This window comes from Nelumbo nucifera, chromosome 8 (genome assembly GCF_055504915.1).
Source record: "Nelumbo nucifera cultivar China Antique chromosome 8, China Antique-T2T, whole genome shotgun sequence".
Lineage (NCBI taxonomy): Eukaryota > Viridiplantae > Streptophyta > Magnoliopsida > Proteales > Nelumbonaceae > Nelumbo > Nelumbo nucifera.
Window position 1 is genome coordinate 23,141,590 of NC_142656.1, and position 13,128 is coordinate 23,154,717.

At 36.2% G+C, this 13,128-nt stretch overlaps 1 long non-coding RNA gene across 2 annotated transcripts; it reads right to left on the reverse strand.

The window, feature by feature from the left end:
- Window positions 1-5,071: 5,071 nt before the first annotated feature.
- LOC104609131 (uncharacterized) lies at window positions 5,072-11,450 on the reverse strand. 2 transcript variants are annotated; one of them, XR_737216.3, is made up of 3 exons: window positions 10,831-11,450; window positions 5,593-5,858; window positions 5,072-5,466 (listed from the first exon to the last, which is right to left on the reverse strand). It is a non-coding gene; the product is annotated as an uncharacterized LOC104609131 (long non-coding RNA). The 2 variants fall into 2 exon arrangements; XR_002023310.2 differs by having other exon boundaries at window positions 5,593-5,685; window positions 10,831-11,443.
- Between the last annotated feature and the right edge of the window lie 1,678 nt (window positions 11,451-13,128).

The following is a 13,128-nucleotide window of genomic DNA, read 5'->3' on the forward strand; positions in this document are numbered from 1 at the left end:
ATACCAACCTTGCATTGGTGATTTTCTCAAAAAAAAATTTAAGTTACAACCTTCTAATCTAAAACTTGCCCCATAAAGAAGGATCTATCGGATTGGCATGTAGCAGTTGCTTCAGGACTGAAATTTGTCTTGTGAATGAAGTCCTTACGTCAACTTATAATATGATAGAAATTACATGGCTCTTGGTACTGGCAAGACAAGATTTTTTGTAGCTGATCCCAAATAGTTGGGATCAAGGGTGGGTTGAGGATCCCCAAGACATTTAAGGCTATGTTTGGTTTGAAGGAAAAGGTAGGGAAAGGAAGGGATTGACAGGGAAACCTATACAAGGTTTGTAAAGGTTTTCCTACCTTTCCCTTCTTTTCCCTACTTTTTCCTTCAAACCAAACATAGCCTTAGGGATGATCTGTTAGTCAATCCACTCTCCTGAATAATATCTATCCATATATATAAAAGGATAAGGTCATAATTAATGTGTAATTGATTTTGTTTGATCATTTTTTTAATGTTATAAGGAGTCCTTTGATAATGGCTAAAGTGGCTGAATAATGAATTTAATGACTTATATCTTAGTCTTTTGATGGACAAAATAAATAAATAAAATATTCGAGAATATATATAATCAATCCAACTTCAGCCATAGATGAGGAGCTTAGAACCTCCTAAATAACCACTTCACTCAAAGACAAAGCAGTATATGAGTCATTCAGTTCAGCTACTTTAGCTGTTACCATACGATCTCTCAGTTTCTTTTGTAGCTGCTAGAAGTTAGGATATTCTGGTTATTAGAAATTAAGACTTAAAAATATTTTTATATAACCTTTTTAACATAATAAAACCCTTATAATTAAGGAAATGTATAAAGTTAAAAATTAGGTGTAACGTGGTAAATGTATTGAACTTGGTTTGAACATTCTTAAATCTAAGTATTGAAAATCCTTGGAAGTGGGGGAGGAGTAATTAGAGATAATGATGGCGAGCCTCTTTTAGCTTTTACAAATTTCTATATGGCGGTTTCAAACATTAAAGAGGAGCCTCAGGCTCTTTTAGATGGCTTGAAACTTTGTGATGAACTGGGTCTGACGAGGGTTTGGGTTAAAATGGACTCCGAGTCCGAGGTTTTGGTTAAAATGATAAATGAATCAACTTCAATTCCTTGGTCGTTGCTCCCAATTTGGAATGAAATTATATATAGAGTGATGTCGGACAGTTGCTATAAGGGTAAGCCATACATACAGATACAGAGAGTGTAGCCATTATGCAGATAGAGAGAGGATGATTCTACAATGTAAATATGATATTTTATTACAGTGTACCACTTTCCATGGACAGATCATGCTAGGGCTGCTCCAAATTTGAAACCCGACCCAATTAAGGCAACCCAATTTTAATCTATTTATTAATATTGGAGCATTCGATTTGATATACACTGATAACATTTAAATACATATGTATACATCTACACAAAATTCAGATTTATTAGTAAAATTGGTTTGGATGTTATACATTCTAGTTTTTTATTGATAATATTTTTAATTTTTTTTTTTTTGTTTTATATGTATGTATATATACACACACAATCCAATTCAAAGCCGATCCTTTGCAGTTCTAGTATGGAAGTTGAAACTAAGGCTCAGTTTATTGGAAAGAGTACAAATGCATACAAAATAATACAAAATATAAGCTAGGTTTTGTATCACTTCATTGGGTAAACCCTCCCAAATATAGCTTGATTCTAAAGAAAGAGCTTGAAGCTTGTACATCAAATTAAATTAAACCATGAAGATGAAGGTTATTGTCTACCTAGAACAATTCTAGTAGCTAGCTTCACCCGCCATGGCAATCAATCTTAGGGGAGAAGAACAAAATTGAAACTCCATGACCCTGATTAAGTTAATTTTTCCCCACGTTGCTCTAAAGGTGATTAAGTGCATACAGATCAAGATTGAAGATAAACCATAAGACTCCTCCACAACCAAAAGGTTTTGGTCCTAAATGAAGAACAGTACTGGTCTAAGGCAGCTGAAGTACGTAGGAACAACCAATTAGAGGATGGAGTGGCCAAGCTTTACCGTGGGTCCCTGCCCCATATGCCACGCACCCATGCAGTATTTTTGCCTTTGGTGTGCATTTACCCCGGCGTGGCCCAGACTAATATTTGTGGTTTTGGCTTGGGTTTGGTGTACGTCAAGCAGTACAGGCTGGCGTGCATGGATTTGTACGAGCCTACGAGGTGGTCATCATCAGTCATAGATACCATAAATCAATTTACTCCATGAAGGGTTGAAACCCATTAATATCAATTAGCTAGAGATGCCCCACGAGACTCCTGAAACAAGAGCCCAGCCTTGTTGTTCATGATCGATCAGATAGGGATATTTTGAAACTCTCAAAAGGGAGCCCTATAGCAGGTGTCGTTTCTCCTATGTTGATAGTGAAGGGTGGGTGCTGCTCATTTGGTTGCAGCAAGGGGTTTTGAGGGGGGAACTCCAGAACTGCAGCACCCTGGCTCCAAAATGTGCTAACTAGCTTGGGACAAAGCTGTCTCGGGCAGGAGCCTCCTTGACTGTGTGGTCTGGGTAGTATCTGGTTTGTTTCTTTTCTGTCTGGTCTTTGTTTCTGGTCAATTATTTTGTGTCTGTCTCTGTATATAGTAGGTTTTTTGCTTTTCCATAAAAGTTGTATGCGTACTACCAGAAATGAGAAAAAAACGGCCTTGCAAAATGAGGAAATAAATCTCTAGGGTTTAGCAAACTTAACTAACGAGTGGCTACAAAGTAACTCTTAACGAGTACTTAGTTATAAATCTTTAGGGTTTCATATCTCACCTTCTAATAGCCCTAGCAAAGGGCTTTAGCAACCTCAAATGAGGAAATAAACGTCTTCATCCACATTGGCTAATTAACCTCAAATGCCCTAGCAAAGGTTTTCATCGATGATGCAAACCTTTATAAAAATTCACAGGAATTGGATTAAGAAAGTTTTATATTCATCCTTGCTTTTGTTGATTCTATTTACCAGAACACCAAAACTGGGGATTATGACTCATGGGAGTCGAATTGAAGCAGGTTCCAATTCGCAGAGGAGAAAATCTTTACCTACAAGACGAATCTTTCAACCCCATGAACTTGGACGAGAAATCAAATCTGATCAGGGACAGTATCTTCTGATTCAGGGATAAAATCTGAAACAGTAGAGAAGTTTAAATGGGCTGATTCCACTAGATCTTTTCAAAAAGAGAGGTTGCACAATTTATTTGTTTATTTCAATCTATTTGCCCTAGATGAAGGCTGCTGGCGAACTTTAAGGAGCGTGGCTGCATCTACTTTGAGAAGATTAAAAAAACTAAAAATCCCTAGGAAGGAAGGTGGGTCATTTTGGAATTACACTTTTAGGTCAGATTTGTAATCCGTGAGGAGCGTAGTCATTTTGGTTTCCCCTCTTCAGTGAGATTCAAAATTTTGCGCTTTTATCCGTTTCCTATTCCACTTCTGCACCTTGATGTAACCAAATCCTTTTGGTTCGCTCCTCTTTAAAACCTAACTGCGTACCTTTAATCAAATTAATTTTTTTCTTGTTTATCTCAACCTTCCCAGGAAGTCGTTTACATTAATTGACAACAATTGCTATGGAAATGCCAATGTAGTTAATTGGATGCTCATGGATTATAATAACCCTGAAAGCTCTTCATTCCACCTGCTACAATCCCCAAGTTTCAGTTTCTTGGTTTGGATTAGATATTTTGACTCCGATGAAATCAAAATCCCCCATGCATCTGGATCAGTTTTTCACAATAATAAGTTGGCTTTATCAGAGAACAGTTTATTTTGAGATTGGAATCGATTGATTATTCTCAATCTCAACCCAGTTTAAATCCTATGTAGTACTGAATTAAATTTGTTTTCCTTCTGAAGTTGCATTGGCCTGTAGTTATCAAAAGCGATTCATGCATCAACTAGAAAAAGCAGTCGTTCATGTTTGGGCTCTACTTCGATCGCTCCTACCATGGTCGGAACTTGGAAGAAAGCGTCAAACCACCTTTCGATTTTCATATAAACCCAACCCTAGATTCTAAACTCTAAACCCTAAATCAAAGTGTGAAACGCATAGTATTGGACGCATGCATATGTCCTCCAACCCTAGAAAAAGCAGTCGTTCATGTCTTCCGGTCACCAGTCTGTCAAACAAGTCGATAGTAAACAAGCTATAAGGATCAAATATTATGTTAGTGGCGATCGGAAGCTAAGTGCCCATACTCCATATGCAATTCAACTTCAACCCGTCCGGAATCATGTATACAGATTTCAGAAATATCAGTTGAAATACGGTGACAAGTAGGTTTCCGTAAATATCAAATAAGCCTACCCATTCACACTAGCAAACTCTCCTCTCTCTCTCTCTCTCTCTCTCTCTCTCTCTCTGCCCCACAAAATCCCTAAAATATCCATCTAGCTTGTAAATTTTAAAATTCAAAATTCGCTTCATAGGGAAATTTTCTAGCTCCTGCTATTATTTTGACCTACTTTATCCATTTTTGTCCCCACGAAACTGCTTTTGGTTGCTAGGTTATTAGCTTTGGCTAGATCTTGCTGCAACAGCTGAAACTACCGACAAGAAAATATAGGAGAAGAGCTGCAGTAGGTCAGTAACAGTAGGTTGTGGCGTCTCCCGACCCTCCTTCCCTAAATTTCCTCTCAAATCACTCCAACGAAGCTCACTCTTTCATCAGCAAACACCAACTTGGCTCTATTTCCTATGTTTCCTTTTACAAACCTGGACAGGTGAAAAACCCTTTTTGTTTGACAAATAACCGGATAACTCATTAGGATTTCTCCAGTTTTCTTTCATAAACGACCCCTTTTGAAAACCAGCCTGAACGATGACTGGTTTTAGGGTTTTACGTATCAAACCCATCCCAACTGGTCAAGTTGGGATGACTACCAGACCTGACCGGAACCATTGCCTCTCCCAGTATGTAGTTTTGTTATTTTGAATTGAATATACCTGTGGTATTGGAAGCATAATATTTCCTCGTTGGGTGAAGGGAGGGATGGAGAGAATGATTAGATTCACCATATAATAAGGACAATATTTTTTAAATCCAAAGGACTAATTGGTGAATGATTATTAGATAACTAATTATACCAGTGTTTAACCAAAAGGAGAAACACAGAAGCTATTCTCCAAATTTAAACAAGGAAACCAGACCAACTATTCAAAAGAAGACAAGAAAATTAATAATGAGCACTCCAATGAAAATTTGCACCAGGTTGGTTGAGATGTATGAAGAGGGCCTTGCCATGAAGGAAGTTGCACTATTTCGTATATGTGGTCTCGCATCATTACCACCACCACCACCTCCTCCCCTCCCTCCTTTCTTGCCTCTCTCCACAGTCTGCAGGTTTAATTTCGCCTCATGTTTTATTGGCTTACTTTCTCCATCCAGTGGAATCGTATCATTTGAACCTGCAAATACTCATACATACGAGGAAAATTATTTTAAACAAAATCAGTTTTATGTTGTTCTCTCCTCATTATTTTAAACAAAATCAGGCTCCGAGCATCTAAATGCTTCAACGTATAAAATCTTACCTTGAAGTTCTTTCACTTGTAGAAGATGTTTCGAAATCTCTGGACATGCTTGTTTTGGGGTGACACTGATTTCATTGGCTGAACTCCAACAAGCTTGAAAGTATAAAATGAAGAAAACCAGTGTGAGCAAATTCATCTTGAGCTTTTTCTTTCTTCTTTTTGTTTTATTTCACGTATGGGAAGGATAGGGGAGGTGGGTAGTGTTATAGTAATCAATTGGACAACACTCAGAAGAGTCTTACTTTCATTTGGGAAGTATATGGTTTCTATAAATACAGGAAACAGGTGGTCCCAAAAAAAAAAAAAAGACCAAGAAAAAAATTAATAAATCTCAGTGTGTGGTATCCATAAGCTGACAAAATAAGCAATGCTATGCACAAAGAAAGTGGGAATTCTTCTGGAAAATGAAGAAAAGCTGGAGATTTATCTCTAAAAAATAGAAAGTACTCAAGATTATGCAATTTTGTTTGAGATGCTGATTTACCATCTAATTCTTATTCGACTCCACCTGAATGGACCTGGAACTATAATTTTCTTGTCTTAGTGTAGCAGTGTTAGTTAATTTTGATCAATATGATCAAGGCATCTCAATTCTCAACTCAATTCAACAAATACTTATCCCAACCATATAGGTTACAACACTAATGTTCTTTTTCTACCCTATCAAAGGTTATATTCACTGTTTATGAACCTCCAAATTAAACCATGATGACTATCTTAACCTATGTCCTTGATATTTTAAACTTGTTAAAAAAAACATTCAAGAAAGATCTCATGGAGAGAAAGGCATCTTAGAATATTGGAATGCAGGCCCCTCTTGTGGGGACTGGAAAAGAGATAAAGAGATCTTTCCTTTGAAAGTGCAACAGTCAACAGGGCCAACTTCTATTAGCACTTTGTTAATGAACCTCATTACTAGTTGGACAATCCCTAAGAGAATAGGATGCCTACCTTTCTTCTTGGAGAATGCCTCAAAGCTTTTACAGCATTAAACACGAGGGTGACTCGGGACATGTTATCTTGCTGATTGGGAAATGCATTAGCAATGCTGTGGTGAACGAATCGATTCGCTAATCAATTGAGTATTATTTAGATAAAAATATATATCAAAGCATGAATTATAAGGATTTCAAAGTGGATATAGTGAAATTCATAGTTAGGCAACCAAAATAAGTCTTCATCATGCCAATTCAGCAGCCACCACAACTAAAAAATCACTGCTTTCTATGTTTCACCTTTTTTTAGAGTTGAATGGTGAAGTGGATCTTGCTAATCCTTTTTCACTATTTGTTTCTTCCATGATCCAAACAACACCATTGAAGTGTTGACTCTAATAGTTTATGCCAATAATGATAGGGTGGTCAATGATCATTTGAGGGGGTTGTTCTCCTTCCCTTTCAGTTCCTTTCATGTAGCAACTATTAAACTACTTAAAAGTTCCTTTCATGCCAATAATAGTTCCTTTCATCTAATAGTTTATGCCAATAATGATAGGGTGGTCAATGATCATTTGAGGGGGTTGTTCTCCTTCCCTTTCAGTTCCTTTCATGTAGCAACTATTAAACTACTTAAAAGGTCTATCTTCCCAAAGCCTATTAGAGGATTTTGAACACTTGCACTGCAAAACTTCAGAACTAACAGATTAAATTTTATTAATTACTACAATTAAGGGTTTTGGTTTATTATGGGGAACTGAGCACTAAGAAGTCAAATTCCACACCTTAAGATATGGGTCTCATAGACCATACAATAACAAAACTATATATATATATATATAGACAAACTAATAGCACTAATATTGGATTTGTTACCACTACTAAAGTTAATTACAACAAAGTTTCAATATTGTGGATATGTTGAATACATGGGAACATTATAAGTCTCATAGCTGTATTTTGTGATTTTAAAAACATAGATCTAGAATGAGAGATTTGGGACCAAATCTTGAAGTTTAGTACTTAAGAGAAAGATGGGGTTTGGCCTTCACCCAACTATCACCATTCGTCAATCTTTCAAGAACACCAAGAATAAAATCAGCACAAGATCCAACAATTTCTCCTCTTTACCAGCCTATTATCCTCAATTTGTCAAGATTTACCTGAAATTTTAGCTATGACAAATATTCCTTAACATTGAGCTAAAGAAAGATAATCCCATGTTCATTATCTCTATAAGGTTTATTGTTTATATGGTTAAATTACAACCTAAATTCATAGGCTTCTACTTTAATTAGCAAAAGAATGGATATAGGGACAGGAGCTGTTTGAACCGTCTGGGTCCTTATAACTTGCCACAATTTGTTCCATATTTATAGGATCAAGATTACCAATCAACAGGTCAGACTTTGGAAAGTAGATGTGCAAAAATAAACTAATATCTTATCCAAACTATGTATTTGTTCTTTAAAAGCAATGTAATAAAAGTATGTTATAAGGTCATCTAAAATGCAATTATCCAATGTTGGTCCCAGATATATATTGGGGTCTTGGGAGGGGTAGACTAGATACAGTCCTAACCTTAGGCATTTTTTTCGCATAAAATGGCTGCCCTCAGACTTGAACCCACATTTTCACACTCTCCAGCCTAAGACTTTACCATTTCACCAAGTAATGGCCCTGTTTTATTGCATGGATCTTCCCCTATGTGGGATATCCATCAAATGTTTTGTCGCAATCCTCTAAGCTTTGCACATTATGGCAATCCAAAATTGAAAATGCAGGTTCTAGGTCCCCAAACTTAGATGATCTCTTCTTTTTTAAGTAATCATAATAAATTGTATATTTTTTGAGAAGAAACTTAACTAAAAGCTATTAAAAGCCTTGTTTTTTGTACAATCTTCAACATGGATTTTTCAAATTTGATGCATGAAGAATACGTTTTTTAACTTATAAAGGTTATTGAAATATTTTAATATTCAGAATTTAGAATTAAAAGTAGTGATATTAAAAAAGATAATTATGTATTCCTGTCTCTGGGAAAACATCTTAAAAAGTGCATTCAAATGGATAAAATCTAATCCTTGGTCTTATCAGTTAAATCACTTGTTTTAAGGGGAAATATTTAATATGTCTTTGACTCTTTGTACAATTATCAGACTAATTTAGACAGAGATCCTAGATTTGGAGAAAATCCTGAGCAAAAAAAAAAAAATAGATTGGAGAAAGTCCACTTTATAGCTAGGTATAATTTAATTAATGAGAAAGTTTTCCCTTTTAAATTTAAAAAAAAAAAAGAAAATCCAACATTCGGCAAGGATGACAACTTGAAATTAAGGGGCAATATTTAATGTCTTTGACTCTTTGTACAATTATCAGACTAATTTTTGAAATTAAAGTTGGGTAGAGATTTAGACAGATTCTAGATTTGGATATAATTCTGAGCAAAAAAAAAAGAAGATTAGAGAAAATCCACTTTATAGCTAGGTATAATTTAATTAATGAGGAAAAATTCCCCTTTTAAATTAAAAAAAAAAAAAAGAAAGAAACTCCAACTTTCGGCAAGGATGACAATTTTATTCCAGACAGGCTTCCAGCAATCCTTAGTGTGTCCCAATTAATTTTCTCTCTCTTTCCCGTTTCTTGTGGAATGTAGAGCATTCAATTATCTTTCACTATTGATCAAGCATTTTCTTGATCAAACTTATACTACAGAATATGCTTGCAGTACCAGTACCATGGACTTCAATACTAATAATTAGGCATTCTATTTTGCACACTCAGGCTGTAAATCTACAAAAATGGATGAAATATTTACAACCCTGATGTGCAACATGTACAACTAGTAGTACTTTTCCCATATGAATTCTCGGAGATACAAATCCCACACTGAGAGAAATTAAAGTAACACCAAGGCTTCTCTTCGATAACAGTATAATAATAAAATAATGGTTTAGCATCCAGGCCATATATGTTATTTGTTGAATCTCCTTTCATATCATTTGAGTTTCTCTTTTCCTTTTTGGTTCTGGGGTGGGTGGGGAACCAAAGGTAACAGAAATATGATGGTGGAAAGAGAAAAAGCTATGCAATATGTATATATATATATATAGAGAGAGAGAGAGAGATCATGGAAGCTATGCAAATATGAATAGTACAGATTGTTTTTACTTTTCACAATATGATTCCATATGATAACTAACCATTTTGTTTATGTTGAGTATGTGAATATTGATCATTCATTTCCCTAATGAGAGGCTAATTAAGCTGCTAGCTAGACAGAAAGAGAAAAGCTAGTACAAAGTGGAGGATAATTAATGAATTAATCATTCATTCACCATCCCATATTAGAAAGAATGAGTGGGTAATGAAAACAAGGGAGCGTTCACTGAGAATAAACTGCAGAACTCTGGACCCTTTATATGTTCAGTCCTTGGACAAAAAAAGGCAAAAACTAATGTATATTTAGAATTTTATTAGCTTATTTTCTAAAATTTCGGACCAGTAAGTGATAAAAACAAGGTACGGCTACTGAGTTACTGAGCATGAGCCCAGCATCATCACACCCTTTAGAAAAACAATAAATTTTAAAAGAGATAGTCATCAGTTTTGGTGGAAACCCACAGTCATCGCTTGGTTGCGCACTTGTTGGTTGCTGCCAGAGGGAAAACACCCATGACCTAACGCATGCATTTATCTAAAGGTGTGTGGATGGGCCACAATCTCTTACATCAAAGACCAAAGTATCAAACCGAACAAAATAATTCTGATCAGAATTTAAATTAAAGCTACGAAATCCAGCCAAGATAAAGTAAATGAATAGAGCTCGGACTGAGGGAAAGCTAGAAAGAAGCCTGACTACATCTGCATAAATGGGGAACTGGTCTGGTACACGACTTAGTCATCAAGAAGGATGCAAGCCAATTATTAGAGGATATATGAACTCGTTTACGCCCGGCCGAATTGCCCATCAACAACAAGAGTGGTTTGAAGGGATCTCTCGATTCTCTCCAGAAAGAGGTCTATAGCCTTTGCACTATACCCAGAAAACATAATAGAAAAGCAAAAAGATAAAGGAGATTAGAGACTAGACATAGAAGAAGCCCCCCAGGCCTCCACGATCAAAACATACTCAGAAGTAGTAGCCCAGAGATTCTTCCATTTGTAATTCTTTTGAGAGAGAATAACAGAGATTCTTCCTTGTAATTATTTGCATATTGTCAATTAAATCACTGTATTAAGTATTAACTAACTAACATCAGAAGAAATTAATGACAATGAAAGAAGCAATAACAGAACAAACATGGCTATAAGATACTGATGGTCGGAATCCGGATGAAGATCTTGTGCGGCCTCCAGGTATCAACCGCCCCTTTCTCTTCCTGTGGACGCCAAGCTTCCGGGCATGGAAGAAACGATAAGCATTTAATCTCTCTCTGTCAGCATCTGCAACATGAAGAACCCACGATGCCTTGCTTGTTTCCACTTCTTGTTGGGTAAGAGAACCAGAATCTCCATGTGCTGGAACCCAGACACGTTCAAGGGCTGAACATAGAGGGAATAGAAATGATAGCAGTAAGGTGATAAGTGTAACAGATAGTAACAATCTCATCTCAGGCATCTGTTTCGAGCTAAGAAGCTTCCTCTCTGGAGATGGGGAAGCTTTGGTGTTTGTGGCCTGCAGACTACTAACTTACATGAGCAAACCTGAAACTCAATTATCCATGTCTACGTGTGTTTTTGCCTTCTGGGTGCGATCCTCACCATGAGGGCTTGAAAACGACAGAGATTTGAGACAGATAGCAGGCCCCTATCGTCCTGCCATAATTTATAGAATTGATCCAAATTTACTTGGTTAGAGTTTCCATTTGAGTGTAAGATAAGAGTCTTCGCTGCAAATTAGTCCAGGCAGTTAGCCGTCCGTGGTCCATCTGGGTCCTTCATTTCATGTTCATCAAGTGTGTAATGTTAGGTATTACCAAAAAGTAAAGTTAGGTATTTAGATATGTAAATGGGGAAAAATAAAACAAAGGAATTATCCTCAGTAGTTAGCACTTCTCTCTCTTTCTCTTCATTGCTGGGTATGTCTGCTTTATGGAATGAACCCTATTGAATAAGAATTGCTTTTCTTAGATTTATTAAACATAGTTGAATAGTGATATTTACCTTACTTGTTTTAAACTTTTTTATTGTTTAATAACTTAGTTAATTCTAACAAAAGATTCCAATCCAACAACATGGGCATGAGGTCATGATGTCCCTTTTCATTCTAGAGTGGAGTTTTGCTTTTCACTCCTTTTTATACCGGAAAAATGCTTCCCAAAAAGTACTCTTGATAGCAAGCTAGACCAGGTTGTACCTTATGGTAAAAGGCTTCTAATGTCTACTCTTTTTTTTTTTTTTGGTTTGGGGAGTGATTTGGGCACACCCCATTTTTTGATAAATTAGGCACATAAAAGATAAAGACGGCACCATTTGTTTTAATAAGGTTGTATTTGGTTTGAAAGAAAAGTTAGGGAAGGAAGGGAAAGATAGAGAATTACCGGATTTCCCTATCTTTTCTTTCAAACCTTTCCTTACCTTTTCTTTCAAGCCAAACACAGCTTAAAAGTGAATAGATAGAGGCATCTTTGATATTCTAATGACATTATTTTGAATAATAATTAATCACTAATCGGGGGTATATCCCCTTTATCAATTATCAACAAAGGGTTGTGCCCATATAATATCGAATACAACATTTGATTTGATTTGATTTATCCTTCACTATGATGCTTTCTTTTTAATGATCGGCCTAGGGGATATACATTCACATGACCATACACTGCAAGAAATTAATGATCGAGGACCCCAGCTCTCCACAGTTTAATAGACTAGTCAAAAGGAAACGAAAGATGCTTTCTTTGGACAGAGGAAGCTCTAGAAGATAATCCACAGTTTCTTACATTTCCAAGTACCACTGAAGCCCAGCACGTGAAAGACCTCCCAACTGATTTTCTTTTGAAAAATCTATTCTCTCATAAAGATGAAGCACAAGGATAGACTATCAAGCTTTCCACTTTGAAGTTTTCAAATTTCAGATTTAAGGGAAGAATTAAATATAAAGCTATTAAGATGGGCAAAACAGTATTTAGATTGAAGAAGATTTGATTAACAGTATTTAACAGTACTGGTTAACATGAAAAGTTAAAAAAAAAAAAAGCCTGCAGGATGGCTTAGAGAGGGCTATCACTTTTAATAGACAGACCACATGAAATGCAACCATTGCATGTGATCTTCTTCCCCATCTCTTACAGAGAAAATTAAGAACTTAATGATGGCTGAAGTTGAATCCCATTACAAATTCAAGCCAACTAGTTGGTGCTTGGTGGAAGTAGTTGCCCAAAATGGTGGATGTGGTAATCAATCTAGATCAAGCATCTACACCTACCATCACTTTGGTTGCTCACTGTTCAGTTTCTCCCCATTCCCCAAGGTTTGGATGGGCCACTACGGCCTCAGACCACATACCGAGGAAATCTCACATTTAATTAGCTTAACCTACAGGCTACTACAGCTAAGAGGACGTTCCACATCATACTTCCAAAACTCTCAAGTGTAT